Below are 15,135 nucleotides of genomic sequence, written 5' to 3'. Positions count from 1 at the left end.
TGTTAATGCTTCTAGTCATTGGGATCACAAACGATAAAGTTTGCAAACCCAATACGATGAAACCAGAGGCCAGATATGCACAGCCATTCTGCAGTTGCAAACCTTGTGATTCACAAAATTACAGATTTTGCATCTGAAAAATGATTTTTCTATGCACCTAACCCATTTTGCTAGTTGAAAAAACCTTGCTGACGCACAACATGGGTTTTGCAATCAATCCCGAATTGTAATTAGGAAGGGGCTTGAAAAGGGTGCCCCTTCATAGTTGTGAGTCCTAATGATATGTGTGGGTGATTTGGGACAGCATTCATCAGTTACTAACACCTCAAAGGAGGTGGTAACTGATTGTCTCCATTGGACACCTTTCCCGTTACAAATTGTGTCGAAAGCTTTGGGGGAATGGGCATTGAGCCAAGGGGACACTGTCTACTCCCCTCGGAGTTTTCTAAATGGAATACTTATCTAAAGGAGCATTTGTTCTTTTAAGGAGTACACACAGCCTTTAAAAACACATTTTCGATTTGCAAATGAAGACAAAGGGGTCGATGGTCTGGTGTTACTTGCAGCCACCATCCCTGTGTTTGTAGCCATCCACCAGAGATCGCACACAGCCACCTGCCTAATATTCATTAGTTAGTTTGTTCTCCACCCCCAGTGCCTGGGCATTTTGTGAAGCAGCCAATTAGTACATTTGAGGCATAACACAATTAAAATATGGACACAAAAGTTGACGTTCAATAGCATCAGAGCATGATATTCTGATACTTAAGAGTTCAAAAAGTATAAAACTCGATACTAAACTTTGCAGCAGAAAAACTGTTGTGTAAATCTCAGTGAACTAACACATTAATTAATCACACATATGCTTTGCTTGTCCTTTAAATAGTTAATACCTGTTCCATGCATGCCGTTGTAGAACCCTCAAAGCATGAGCAGGCATTAGAGGGTGGAGTTAACGAGGAAGCAGCTACAGAGGTGGAAGGCAGCACAGCTCCAGCAGCAGGCCCACATCCTGAATCCTATAAGCCAGTGGAAGAGTGGGTAGACCACAAGCACCCCCTCATAAGAGCAAAGTGTTACCTAGCAACAATTCTGTGCTTCTGAAAGACCAATGATGCATGCACAGGAAGAGCTGCTGTGTGCTCCCAGCTTCGCTGGATGGTGTTTGAGTGACATGACAATTACATCCACATGTGCATGATGTGGCTTAAAAGTAAATATGCAGGGTCTGTTTCAGGAAACACAGGGTATGAAAGAAGGAAGTACCTAGAATATCAGTCTGGCCCTCTAACACACTCGCATATAGGTGCAGATAGAACCTGCACGTGATCAGTGCATTACTTCTCCAGTGCCACCGCCATCTTCAGCAGCTGTGCAACTAGACTCCCTCAGGATTCGGTGAAGGAAAATAGAGATCTCCCCAAGGTTTTATTGTAAGAATTAATTGCCCTTGGGCAATTTACAGCAACAATGTTGATGACATGGAACGATGGAACACTCCGTCCAGAAGTAATGTAGCCAACAGTGGCAATGTGTCACCCCCTAAAGGGTCCAACCAACAGAGGACGCAGTACACACAGAAGGAACGCCACACCAGTGAGAAGTCCCTGAAGGAGGCATTACAATATCTGTCATGATTATTTGAAATCTTTGTCATACGAATAGATTACATCTAAAAGCTGTGAAGGTCCTGAATCGCATCGTATAAACTAAGATCCTTGGAAGTAACTCACAATAAGACACACACCAACTATATAGAAAGAGAAATTATCCAAAGAATACCTACCATTCAGATCACAAATCATCCTCTAAATGAACTATATACTGCTCCTTACAGTAATGTTGAAACTATTGGCATATTAAATCAATGGTAGCGATAACACCAGTAGCCTCACGCTTTCGGAAATTGACACTCATTTTGGAGTGTTGACTCTATGTGTATAACCATGAAATAGAAAAGTATTGTTGAAGTATAATTTTCAGCGAATTATAGAGATTTCCTAAAAGGGCACTCAACTTTCTCATAATTGAAGCTGGTTTTGATGAGGGGCCTGGGCCATTGGGGATTTGAATACTAGTTGCAATGTATCCTGCAAATGCATTGTGGAAACTGATGATGAAGTGTGTAGTACAAAATGTCTTGTGTCATGCTGACAACACACACCGTGGTGAGGCCACTGGAAACATATTTTTATACATGCCGTTCTTCTAGTCCAGGTTAATGGCAGCGTTCCCTCTTCAATAGGTCAAGGAAAGATGTGAGTAGGACAAAATAGATTGTCCTTTGTGTAAGAAGTAGCTGTGAAAGATTTTCAGGGTAATCTTCTTCCTTTTTAGGTCGGCTTTTGAAGACTTGCAGGGTAATCTTCTCCCTTTTTAGGTTGCTGCCTACCAGACAGCGCAACTGTCTGCTTTGCTAAATACATCTTGGGTACTTTCAGAAAGTCGACCTAGGAATGCATTCTGCGGGTTGATTACCACTGGCATTATGGTTTGTAACTCACATTTTCTGACTTTCTATATATAGGCTTTAGTTGCTTTAGGCTTTCCAGGTTCAGTTCGTCCCTCCTGTTGCCTAAACCATGTTCACTGTATTCATCACAAACTCGCTTACTGTGAACAGGCCTTTAAATCTTTTTCTTACTTCGCACTTTGGCTGTACATTCAAAGACAGAGGTCAAATATCAGGCGCTGTCTTCCAAGGGTGCATGTTTACTTTTCTTTCTCTGACTTCAAAGTGAGACTGTTCATGTGACAATCCTGCTGTTAACTGGGGGTAGAAAAGAAGGTTTTATCTAGCACACGACAACATTTAAATGAACTGTGTTAGAATTTCAAAATATATCAGCATTAGGAACACAAATGAAGTATATTTTTTGTTATTTCTGAAGTGTGTTGGAAACAAATACTTTAATATGATCAAAACAAATCAATGCACTATGTAATTCAATTTCCACACATTTTTGTTGTGCACTGTATAGTTTTATTGGTAAAACTAAATGTCTGCGCAGATGTAATTGTCATTTCAATTCAAAATGTGTTGTCTGTAATGGTAGGGTGCTACCATACCAGGCATACTCTGCTCTATGCCACTCCACTTTACTCTGCACCACTCAACACCACTGCACTCTGCTATGCACAACTCCACTTTCCACCACTTCATGTCACTGCTCTCTGCACCACTCCACTCAATGCCACTGCACTCTATGCCACTTCACGCTACACCTCTCTAGTCTACCCTGTTCCACTCTACTCTATGCCAAATCACTTTTCGCCACTCGACTCTACACCACTTCACCACTTCACCACTGCACTCTACACCACTCCAGTATAGGCCACACCAATCTACTCTGCATAACTCCATTCTTCACCACTGTACTGTGCAGGCGAGGCCTGTGCAGGTAACAGCAGTTGGGAAGGGGGGGATCTCAAGAGACGATGCTGAGGGGAAACTCAATAATTATTTAATTTTCCCTCTGCATTGCCCTTCAAAATCCCCCCTTACCCGGTCCCAACCCCACCAATGTTACCTGCACGGACCACGGATGGTACTGTGTGCCACTCTGCAACACTGCACTCTATGCCACTGCACTTTATGCCAATACACTGTACACCAATGCAGTTTACTCTGTAACACTTAACTCTATGCCCCTGCACTCTTTGCCATACCACTATACACCACTCTAATCTACTGTACAGCACTGCACTATATGCCACTGCACTCTACGCCACTTTACTTTGAGGCATTCAACTTTATGCCACTCTATGTAACTGAACTCTATTCTGCACCACTCCACTCTACACAACTTCACTCTACTCTGAAGCAACAAACTCTATGCCATTGCACTCTACACCACTCTACTCCACTCTATCCCACTAAACTCTAAACCACTCTACTCCTAACCACTGCACCTTATGCCACTGCACTCTACACAACTGCACTCTATGGCATTGCACTTTATGCCACTGCACTCTAATCTGCCTCACTGTAGTCTACACCACTTCTCTCTTCTCTGCTCTACACCACTATAATCTGACACTCTACTCTGCCACACTGCACTCTCCTCCACTGAAATCTACGCTGCTCTACTTTTCACAACTCCACTCTATGCTACTCCACTCTACAGCACTGCACTCTTCCCAACAACACTAAATGGCTCTATACTCTATTCCACTCTCTGGTACTCTTCTTTGCACCACTTTACACATTTGCACTCTATGCCACTCAACTCTGCTCTGCGTGACTACCCTGCATTAATCAACTCTACACCATGCCACTCCACCCTGTACTACTATACGCCACTCTACACTATGCCACTGCACTCTATGCCACTCCACTCTGCACCACTCTACTCTGTGCCATACCACTCTCCGACATTCTACTCAGCACTACTAAACTCTACTATGCACCACCCTAGTCTACGACATTCCATTGTACACTGCTCACTTCAATGTCACTGCACTGTACGCCACTATACTCTGCAACACTCTACCCCAAAGCATTCTACACCAGTTCACTCTACTCTACCCTACTCCAATGTCTGCAACTGTATGTGACTTTACACTAAGCTACACAACACTCTCTGCCACTCCACTCTACAACACTATACTCCACTCTTCACCATTCCACTCTGTAACACTTCACATGACTCTCCTTTATGTTACTAACTTGACTGTTAGTATTTGTCTCACTGTGAAGATTTAGAATTGATGAATTAAAAGTCACAGATCTGAATGAAATGGATATTCGACATGTGAAATTTGAAAACATAGTATGCTATTTTATACGTATCAATCTGGCTTATGCTTTCCAGTAGTGGTTGGCGGCATCATGTGCCATATTGCATAAGATAGGCATATGTCTAACTCAAGGTACTAACAGAAAGCTATTATTATAATCTGCTGTATTTATAATGCTTTCTCTGTTATGTTATGTTATGTTATGTTATGTTATGTTACAGCGTTCTTTTATAGCGCACGGCTACTCGAAAAGAGTGTCCCGGCGCTTTCCACCTGCATCTCAGAATAAAAATAACACAACACAACAAAAGAATGAGAAAAGAACTGAAACTGAAGCAATAAGAACAGCCTAAAGATTAAAAAGCCAGGTCTTCAGGCTCTTCCTGAACTGGAACAAATTGACAGTGCTGCGCAGCGAAAGAGGAAGCGAGTTCCACAGCTGTGGGGCTTTGCAGCTGAAAGAGCGCCCTCCCGTGCGGGCCTTCCTCACCCGAGGGACCACCACTTTGTAAAGGGATTCCGAGCGCAAGGAGCGGACTGGTCGATAGAAGGCTAGTCTCCGCCGCAGGTATCCAGCCCCTGATCCAAACAGGGCTTTGTGCATCAGAGTCAGGGATTTAAACTGGATCCGCTTCCGGACAGGCAGCCAATGTAGCGCCTGAAGCAGCCCGGAAGCTCGGGCTCGTCTACGCAGGCCAAAGATAGCCCGGGCGGCAGAGTTCTGTACCACCTGTAGGCGCTGAACTAGGTAATCAGGGAGGCCAAGGAAGAGGGCATTAGCATAATCAAGCCTCGAACCGACGAGAGCCTGCACAGTAATACGCCTGTGCTCCTCAGACAGCAGGGGCAGGAATTTACGGAGCATTTTCAAAATTCCATAACAGGTGCCAGCCAGACCCAGAATGTGTGTTCGCAGCGATAGCTGGTTGTCCAGCTTGACACCCAGGTTTTTAGCCACCAAGGAAGACTGTGCAGGAGGGCTCATGTCGGACGGCCACCAATGCTGCCACTCCGGATCGACACCGCAACCAAAAAACAGAACCTCGGACTTGCTCGAGTTGGCCCTTAGACTGTTCCGTTGGAACCAGTCAAAGACCAATGTAAGACAGTCCCGAATTCTCCCTCCATCAAACTCCTGGTCTTTCCAGCATGTGAAGAGGAGTTGCGTGTCGTCGGCGTAAGAGATGATCTGGGCCCCATATGCTTCCACCAAGGCCGCCAAAGGGGACATAAAGATGTTAAACAACGTGGGGCTCAACACAGATCCCTGTGGAACCCCAACTCCCAATGGCGGCATCTCGGCAGAGCTCTGGGAAACCCAGACCGTCTGGCGGCGGCCTTCAAGGAAGGATGTAAACCACCTGAGCACCGTCCCCCTAAGGCCGATGTCATAAAGCCTCGCTAAGAGCGCCCTGTGGGGGACGGTGTCGAAGGCCGCCGATAGATCTAACATGACCAGCATCACCCTCCCGCCGACATCAAGAGTCTCCCTGATAATCTCAGTGACCTCTAGCAATGCCGTTTCCGTACTAAAATTAGGACGGAAACCGGATTGAGATGGATGGAGCAGATTGTTAGCTTCCAGAAAGCGCGACAGGACACCGTGGACGTGTTTTTCCGTGATCTTCGTGCGGGCCGGAAGAAGTGAAATTGGCCTGCTCCACTCTCCTGTTTTCCTGCGCTGCTCAGCCAAGCTTATGATGTCATAGAATGTTGGTGAGTGAATGTAAAGTTGTATGCCAGTTAGAGAGCTCGAGCTGAGCACAGACGATGCTGCTCCTGATGGGGTATTCTATTAATAAACAGGTATCATCTTCAGTAAGCCTACAAAGTATACCCGGCGTGAACTGGTGACCTGACTCCTGCTTACCAAGAAGGATTCTTCAAACATGACAACGGTGATGAGGATGGCATTGTTTTGACAGAAGACTGTTGCTGCGAGAATGTTAGGGTGAGATGCCGCTCTCCATAGAGTAGGTCGGACATCTTTGGTTTCGGTGCCAGAGACCATGTTTCAATATAATGCTATGTCATTTTTAAAGCAGTGTTTGTATTGCACTTTTTTGAGATATCATATTAGAAAATAGTGTGAGCTGCTAGGTTGGGGATTTGAGAGCCTGGTAATTGGCCTGAGAGGCCTTTCAGATACAGTGCTTACCATGGTTAAGGTGGAGAGTGGCTTGTCCCTCTCACCTCAGAGCAATGCTGGCCTGCATGTCCCAATGGAGGTCAATAGGTGATAGGAAAAGTTGGGATTTGATGCACTTTGCCTTAATATGATGTAAAGGTCTTAGCATGGCAAAGTGTAGGTCCTCCTGTACTAAAATAATGGAACAGGCAAAGGCCTTGTCTATACAGGCCTCATAAACTCAAAAAGGCCATAGGCGACTTCCTGCGAGACCATACAATGTATGAAAGAATTGGCTTGGTAGTTTGGTTTGCCCTGCTCCCATGATACACTGGGCCAGGGACAGACTAATTTGCATATAGCCAGGTTCTGAGCTGGGATGGTGCAGTGAGCTAAAAAACGGTGTTGGATTAAGCCCTGATCTCTTGACTGGGTGAGAGTATTCTGCTTAATTCAGAAACTCTGTCCATCACCACCCCCTGTTGTTTAATTATTTTGTCCACCATAAGCGTGGAAGGGTATACTCAGACGTGAGTCCCTTGCTCATTGCACCATCAGGATTCAAGCAAGCCGGGCCGAAGACGGCTGAAATGCCAGAAACCGGTCCCCGGTAGCTTGTTTCCTTCCCAGTGAAAGAATTGGCTTGGTAGTTTGGTTTGCCCTGTTCCCATGATACACTGGGCCAGGGACAGACTATTTTGCATATAGCCAGGTTCTGAGCTGGGATGGTGCAGTGAGCTAAAAAAACGGTGTTGGATTAAGCCCTGATCTCTTGACTGGGTGAGAGTATTCTGCTTAATTCAGAAACTCTGTCCATCACCACCCCCTGTTGTTTAATTATTTTGTCCCCCATAAGCGTGGAAGGGTATACTCAGACGTGAGTCCCTTGCTCATTGCACCATCAGGATTCAAGCAAGCCGGGCCGAAGACGGCTGAAATGCCAGAAACCGGTACCCGGTAGCTTGTTTCATTCCCAGTGAAAGAATTGGCTTGGTAGTTTGGTTTGCCCTGTTCCCATGATACACTGGGCCAGGGACAGACTAATTTGCATATAGGTTCTGAGCTGGGATGGTGCAGTGAGCTAAAAAACGGTGTTGGATTAAGCCCTGATCTCTTGACTGGGTGAGAGTATTCTGCTTAATTCAGAAACTCTGTCCATCACCACCCCCTGTTGTTTAATTATTTTGTCCACCATAAGCGTGGAAGGGTATACTCAGACGTGAGTCCCTTGCTCATTGCACCATCAGGATTCAAGCAAGCCGGGCCGAAGACGGCTGAAATGCCAGAAACCGGTACCCGGTAGCTTGTTTCCTTCCCAGTGAAAGAATTGGCTTGGCAGTTTGGTTTGCCCATTTCCCATGATACACTGGGCCAGGGAAAGACTAATTTGCATATAGCCAGGTTCTGAGCTGGGATAGTGCAGTGAGCTAAAAAACGGTGTTGGATTAAGCCCTGATCTCTTGACTGGGTGAGAGTATTCTGCTTAATTCAGAAACTCTGTCCATCACCACCCCCTGTTGTTTAATTATTTTGTCCACCATAAGCGTGGAAGGGTATACTCAGACGTGAGTCCCTTGCTCATTGCACCATCAGGATTCAAGCAAGCCGGGCCGAAGACGGCTGAAATGCCAGAAACCGGTACCCGGTAGCTTGTTTCATTCCCAGTGAAAGAATTGGCTTGGTAGTTTGGTTTGCCCTGTTCCCATGATACACTGGGCCAGGGACAGACTAATTTGCATATAGGTTCTGAGCTGGGATGGTGCAGTGAGCTAAAAAACGGTGTTGGATTAAGCCCTGATCTCTTGACTGGGTGAGAGTATTCTGCTTAATTCAGAAACTCTGTCCATCACCACCCCCTGTTGTTTAATTATTTTGTCCACCATAAGCGTGGAAGGGTATACTCAGACGTGAGTCCCTTGCTCATTGCACCATCAGGATTCAAGCAAGCCGGGCCGAAGACGGCTGAAATGCCAGAAACCGGTACCCGGTAGCTTGTTTCCTTCCCAGTGAAAGAATTGGCTTGGCAGTTTGGTTTGCCCATTTCCCATGATACACTGGGCCAGGGAAAGACTAATTTGCATATAGCCAGGTTCTGAGCTGGGATAGTGCAGTGAGCTAAAAAACGGTGTTGGATTAAGCCCTGATCTCTTGACTGGGTGAGAGTATTCTGCTTAATTCAGAAACTCTGTCCATCACCACCCCCTGTTGTTTAATTATTTTGTCCACCATAAGCGTGGAAGGGTATACTCAGACGTGAGTCCCTTGCTCATTGCACCATCAGGATTCAAGCAAGCCGGGCCGAAGACGGCTGAAATGCCAGAAACCGGTACCCGGTAGCTTGTTTCCTTCCCAGTGAAAGAATTGGCTTGGCAGTTTGGTTTGCCCATTTCCCATGATACACTGGGCCAGGGAAAGACTAATTTGCATATAGCCAGTTCTGAGCTGGGATAGTGCAGTGAGCTAAAAAACGGTGTTGGATTAAGCCCTGATCTCTTGACTGGGTGAGAGTATTCTGCTTAATTCAGAAACTCTGTCCATCACCACCCCCTGTTGTTTAATTATTTTGTCCACCATAAGCGTGGAAGGGTATACTCAGACGTGAGTCCCTTGCTCATTGCACCATCAGGATTCAAGCAAGCCGGGCCGAAGACAGCTGAAATGCCAGAAACCGGTACCTGGTAGCTTGTTTCCTTCCCAGTAAAAGAATTGGCTTGGTAGTTTGGTTTGCCCTGTTCCCATGATACACTGGGCCAGGGACAGACTAATTTGCATATAGCCAGGTTCTGAGCTGGGATGGTGCAGTGAGCTGAAAAACGGTGTTGGATTAAGCCCTGATCTCTTGACTGGGTGAGAGTATTCTGCTTAATTCAGAAACTCTGTCCATCACCACCCCCTGTTGTTTAATTATACAATGTATTGTAGCATAGGCTTGTGCATGAATGGACAATGATCTAGTCTCTTATAGCATACCAACTGTCAGATTTGATAGAGAAAGCACAGTAGCACTGTGCATTTGCTGCTGGTTCATACTCTCTGAATCGTGCACCTATGGGTTGGAAAGTGGAACTAAAACAGAAGGCATAGTCACCAACATGACCTGGTTTGCCTTTGTGGTGATTTTCGCCTTGCAGGTTACATCCTTGGACCACCTGACGGTATATTCCTCATGGATGTGGCTCTTTGGTGACTAATGGGTCCCCAATCAGTAGGTTTAGTGGCAGGATTAGAGCCGGATCCATTTTGTCTAGGGAGGGAAAGATGTGACAGGTGCCACATCAAATTATATGCGCCACCTCTGTTCTATTCTATTGCTAGAACATCCAAGAGACATGAGTAGCTTCAATCTTCAGTCTAAGGTCAACGTGTAAGAATCTTCATCTGTTCTTACAGTTTATTTAGATTTTCGTTCTTCCAATATCTGCTATTCGACTTTTGGAGTAGCAGAGGCTTTCTCACCAAGCTGTGGCGTGGCTACATGCAGAGTGTCCTAAAAATGAAAAGCATTTTTTTAATAAAAGTTTGAATATTTCACACTTTGGTAAGACAGCTAAAATGATTCACAACGTTTTGTGGAGTTGCTCAAAGTTCAACTAGGGTATGCTAAAAAGAAGGACAGAAATACTTTCCCATTTACATCTAAAAGACATACAATGCTTTTAAAAGTTTCTTCAGCAGTCTGAAAGGTCTCCTTTTAAAAAGTGGGGTAGTGATACAAAATATTAAACTTTCTAACTTATGTTAAGAAAATGAAACACATTTTAAATTCACAGCATGTATGTAATTAAGTATGATAAAATCAATCATAAGATTAGAATCTGTACTCTGACCTTGTTTTAAAATGAATCTAATTGCCTGCTTAAAACTGATAAGCAGTGTTTCGTAAAGGGCTATTCATATTTTTAAGGCTGACCATCTCTAGTCACCTTATTGTCCCTTTTTATTCCCAATATCTTGTGGCAGCTCAGGAGTAACACTGGTGGTACCTCAAAGAAAGGATGTAGAAAGGGAGGGAACCTTGCTTCACGTGTCCCTGACATATTTCCCAGAGAAAGGGAAGGAGATGCAAGAAATCCATGTATTCAGTGAATCTGTCCTTAGATAAGTGTGGCCATATGTAGGGGTGCTGGCGATATTTCTGCCACTGTGTTTTTGTGGAGTGCGAGTAACTGTCCTGAACATTATTGAAATTGTATGTATACAGCGCTTCCTACCCATGACGAGATGTTAAAGCACTTTAAAGCATGTAGCATGCTACGTGTGAGCCCCATGTTAGTAGTCAGTCCATTGGTTATTGGGATTAATCGTTTGCTCTCAAACAAACTATTCCACGGATCTACACCAGTTTGTAGTACAATAATGATTTAGGTATGATCATTCGAAGGGGAATATTATATATTGTTAGGTTGCAGCAATATGGTTTAAACAAAAGAGATTAAGACAGACAGGCATGAGATTTAAAGACGAGCCATGCAGAAGGCAGAAGGGAAGCAGCGGTACGTTCAAAGGAAATAAGAATGTATTGGTAAATGTTTATTTTACTGTCTATTTTTCATGTAGGATATTAAGGAATATAGCAGAGGGAGATTTTTTTGTGATAGCATACAATTTGTATGCTATCTATAGACAGACAGATGCAATGCAAGCAATACTTTCAAACCCAGAAAGACTTCTACGTGTACTTACCACAGAATTATATTCAATATTATAACGTATTGTTACAGTTACACCATGTATAAAATACAAATATAATAGAAACACGTTATGTATTCACTCACCAAATTAAAATATACCAAGTCAGTTGATAAACAGGTTGCCGTAATGATCATTAGTAAATTCAGTGCATGTTTATCTGACCCATTTATTACCTGTTTTTGAGGTGCTGTCGCCTTCACGCACCTGAAGATCACCAGGCCCCATGGAACATCCTCCATGTTCTGCAGAATGGACGTGAGTGAGGCTGGTGGCACAAAGAATATCTCTGAAATAGAACAGGAATTGAGACATCCTGCTGAAATACAGGGTGAAGAAAGAGTCCAAAAATCAGTTTATAAATTAGAGACCCATTTCACCTTTAAAAACCCCTTTTACCCTACAGCGAGGAGAGAATGCCTCCAACTGATGCAGATATGAGTATATCCATACAGGCTACTTTGAATGACTCATGCCTGCTGGAGTACTAAAAAGATTTGTTTTTTGCTTTAGTGCTTTTGAGTAAGAACTGTTGTTTCAATAAGATGGCAAAACATGTAGGGTCATATGTACTTAGGTATTTTCCCTTCCCTAAGGGTGTGCTTTGATATTTCAGGCCCTTGGGAAATGCAAAATGTTCTTTCGGAATGTAAAAATGGGATTTTCAGTGGTGCAAAATGTAATTTCTATACAGTAGTAATCACAGTTTGGAAATTGCTAAATTGGAAATTGCAAATATGGATCTCCAAATAGTGATTCTCAAACACCACGAACAAAGTATTTCCTAAGTGCGAATCGAAGCAAAATGGCCATTTAGGAACTGTAATTACCATCAATGTGTATCAGGTGGTAACCAGATGCAAACTATAGAAAGTAAACCAAAATCCGGCTCTTTCATAATGGCAGCTTGTATGTCTTGGCAAGGAGGATGAGGATTTTGGCTGGTAGGCAGACAAGGAGGAGGCGAGAGGAGAGGATATTTAGGGTGAGGGTCACCCTCTTTGAACAGACAGAGGAGGAAATATATGAGACGTATAGTCTCAGTTATGAGGTAATCCTGGAATTTATTGCGGAGTTCCAACCTCGGCTTCAGATCCTAACACTCAGAAGCAATGCAATCCCACCACATGTGCAGGTATTGTATTTTGTACACCTTCTAGTTTCCGGCAGAGGGGGGGGGGAGGGGTAGGGGTATCACAAAGTGCTTTTTCCAGATTCTTTCACAAGTTCCTGGACATCATAGTTAGCCAACTTAACCAATGCATATCTGTTCCAAATACCCCCAACATTTGCAACAGACCAAAATTATGTTTTATCGGGTAGCACACTTCCCCAATGTTATTGGCTGTATTGATGGCACACGTATTGTCATATGCCCCCCTCAAGAAATTAATTCATCTACAGAAATATGAAAAGCACACACTCAATGTACAGGTAGTGTGTTGCCTCATGCATCATAACAGACATTGTGGCCAGATTCCCAGGCAATTCCCAACAGGTATCAATAGGAAGACAGTTCAAAGGATGTATGCAATATGCATTACAATTGAAAAGAAAAGGAGTCACTGTAAACTTGAGGACAAACGGGTATTATTCACCATTTAGAAAGCTAGGCAGGTCTTTTTGCAAAATCATACAGTTAAAACAGCACTGTATACAATAAATGGGGTGACAACCCGGTGGCACTTGGTGCAAGTGATATATACATGAATATGTACAGTGAGTAGTGACGGTAGTGCAAGTGCAGGGGTGAAAACAGCGTGGTAGGCGCAAAGTGACAGTGAAAAATACACAGAGTAATGGCTCCTGGGATTTAAGTAGAAATCACTTAAAACAAGATTCAATTCCAGGAGTACAAAACAGGTAAAGCGCCATAAAATTAGGCTGTATAGTCGACGGCGTTTCGATCCTCTTCACTCGGGATCATCATCATCATCAGGACGGGGTTGTCGGGGGAAGACAGTGAAATCCGCTGCTGTCAAAAGTCGTGCAGTCGGAAGGGCTGGAAATTAAGGTCCGGGGCTGAAAGCAGGGTGTCTTGAGTAGACGGTGAATATCAGCGTCTGAATCAATCAGAGGTATGCCGGGTGGGTGATTCCAGGGTGTAGCTACAGGCAATGAATGCCAATGAATGAATTCATTGCCTGTAGCTACACCCTGGAATCACCCACCCGGCATACCTCTGATTGATTCAGACGCTGATATTCACCGTCTACTCAAGACACCCTGCTTTCAGCTCCGGACCTTAATTTCCAGCCCTTCCGACTGCACGACTTTTGACAGCAGCGGATTTCACTGTCTTCCCCCGACAACCCCGTCCTGATGATGATCCCGAGTGAAGAGGATCGAAACGCCGTCGACTACACAGCCTAATTTTATGGCGCTTTACCTGTTTTGTACTCCTGGAATTGAATCTTGTTTTAAGTGATTTCTACTTAAATCCCTGGAGCCATTACTCTGTGTATTTTTCACTGTCACTTTGCGCCTACCACGCTGTTTTCACCCCTGCACTTGCACTACCGTCACTACTCACTGTACATATTCATGTATATATCACTTGCACCAAGTGCCACCGGGTTGTCACCCCATTTATTGTATACAGTGCTGTTTTAACTGTATGATTTTGCAAAAAGACCTGCCTAGCTTTCTAAATGGTGAATAATACCCGTTTGTCCTCAAGTTTACAGTGACTCCTTTTCTTTTCAATTGTAATGCATATTGCATACATCCTTTGAACTGTCTTCCTATTGATACCTGTTGGGAATTGTTTACACTTACAGTCTACACCCATCCCAACTTGGTTTATGGGTTCCCTCCTGTTTATCCTATACAGATTCCCAGGCAGCATCCATGATTCCATTATGTTCTGCCACAGTGGAATACATAACCAACTGTCACAGGGTGAATTTGGCAATGGCTTTTTACTTGGTAAGAGAATTGCTGACTCAATGCATACAGTGGCCAGAACTGTTTGTATTATCTTACCTAATGGTTTATCCTCTCATGCTCTTTAAGGAAACAGTGTATATGCCTTGCGTCCTTGGTTATTGATGCCATACTTGACTCCAAAATCCAGAAGTGAAAGGCAGTACAACAGGACACATAACAACATGGTCCTTCATCAATCGTACTTTTGGCATTCTAAAGTCCAGATTCCACTGCCTCCACAAAACTAGTGGAGCACTACTCTACAGATCTGAGACATGCTGTAAGATCATTGCCAAATGTGCCATACTACACAATATTGCAGTGAGGAAGGGGCTGCACAACATCACCTTAGAGCCTGAATCAAACTTCGATAAGGAATTACTACTACTACAGGTGCAGCAGGATGGCACACCTGCAGCAGAGGGTCATGCATGACACACAGAGATCACTAACAACTTATTTTGTGGTATGAATGATTACAACATCTAATAAATAAACATCACACATGATAGGAATGCATGGTGCATAAGCAAAATACCACATTTTATTCAGGATGTGACAATAATGGATCTCTACTTAATCAACTGTATCCATTGTGGATGTAACATTGTTTCAACATAGTATATAATAACAAACTACACAAAGTAGAC

Source organism: Lissotriton vulgaris, chromosome 7, assembly GCF_964263255.1.
Source record: "Lissotriton vulgaris chromosome 7, aLisVul1.2, whole genome shotgun sequence".
Taxonomy (NCBI): Eukaryota; Metazoa; Chordata; class Amphibia; order Caudata; family Salamandridae; genus Lissotriton; species Lissotriton vulgaris.
This window is presented reverse-complemented; position numbering follows the sequence as displayed.